Source organism: Eimeria mitis, genomic scaffold (genome assembly GCF_000499745.2).
Source record: "Eimeria mitis Houghton genomic scaffold, Emh_scaff1812, whole genome shotgun sequence".
Classification (NCBI taxonomy): Eukaryota; Apicomplexa; class Conoidasida; order Eucoccidiorida; family Eimeriidae; genus Eimeria; species Eimeria mitis.
In genome coordinates, this window is record NW_013570132.1 from 4773 (window position 1) to 6574 (window position 1802).

Below are 1802 nucleotides of genomic sequence, written 5' to 3' on the forward strand. Positions count from 1 at the left end.
TAAATAAATAAATAAATAAATATAAATAAATAAATATATATATATATATACATATATATGGGTGGATAGATACAATCGGGGGGTGAGCATATGTATGCACGCCATAGGCGGTTGGGGGGCGGGCGGAGGGTCGTACTATAGATAGTTGTTTTGTTCCTTTTCGGCTGAAATTTTCGCATTTTTTCATATTTTTTACTTTTTAATGAAATATTAAATCATTTTCTTTCGAATTTCCTCAAAAAAGCGCGACAATTGCGGCAGAATTCGCCCCAGCAGCCGTTTTTTTCGTGGCGGTGGCGGTGTGTGATGTTCTAGAGAGCTGCCTATACACCCCAATCGAGACCCAGTTTCTGCATCGTGCATCGCTGCGGCGCAAAAAAAAAAAAAATAAAAAAAGTAAAATATTTATAAATTAAAATAAAAAGAATGAATTATTTATTTCTTTTAAATAATATTCTTTTTTTTTAATTTTATTTTTATTTTTTTTATTTTATTTCAAATATATAAACACCCGAAAATATCATGCGGCGATAGCTCAGTTGGGAGAGCGTTAGACTGAAGATCTAAAGGTCCCTGGTTCGATCCCGGGTCGCCGCGCTTTTTTATAAAAAATAAATTTTTATATAAAAAATATTAATTATTTTTTATTATATTTCTTAATCTTGTTTTATTTAACCCCTTTTGACACACCGCAGCATTCCTGCTGCTGTTGCTGCTGTTGCTGCTGTTGCTGCTGCTGCTTCTATACGCTGTACGCTCTCCTGTTGTTGCTGCACACTATCACCTGCTGCTACTGCTGCTGCTGCTGTTGCACACTGTAACCTGCTGTTGCTGCTGCTGCTGCAGCTGCTGCAGATGGCTTTGCAAGCGCAAGGGATGCACTTGCTGCAGCACCGGCCTTCTGTTCATCCCATCCGTTGCTGCTGCTGCTGCTGCTGCTGCTGCTGTTGTTACAGTTGCTGCTGCTACAGTTGCTGCTGCTGTAGCTGCTGCAGCAGCTGCTGCTGCTAGTCTGTGTTAGAGAGGGATGGAGATAAGCGAAGCAGCAGAAGCATATGCTGCTGCTGTCTGTCTATATCAGGTGTATGTACACCTATTTTTTTTTTTTTATTTTTTCTTTTTTCTTTTCTTTCTGCATCCACTAATATATTTCTCGATTGCAACAGCAGCTCATCTCCTCCTTATTCTTAATATTGTTATGGATATTATAATTTTTTGTTTTATTTTATTTTATTTTATTTTTGTTTCTTTCTCTATTTCTGTTTCCTTCTTCTATTGGTTTTCATGTTATGTGTTTGTTTGGGTGCAGCAACATATATTACAATTAATATTATAATTTATATAACATACATATATATATATATATATATATATATATATATATATATATATATATTCTGTGTTTACTTTATTTTCCTTGTCTTTCTTTTGTTGCTGTTTTCGTCTTCACCTAAAATATGAAAAATAAATTTTGTTTTTTATTTAAATTAAATGCGGCAGCAAAACCGAAAAAACAGAGAAAAAGTTTTTGTTGTTTTTGGGGTGTATGTGCAGCTCAGGTGTACATACACCCCAGAATATATAATATATATCGTTGGCTAGCATTTTGTGTGTATAAACGCATAAACAAAATAATAAATAAATAAATAAATAAATAAATTAATTTATTTATTTATTATAATTCATAAATATAAATTTACGCTGCAGAAAAAAACCAACATATTCAGGTGTATGTATCTGCCTATACACCTATATATATATATATATATATATATATATATATATATATATATATATATATA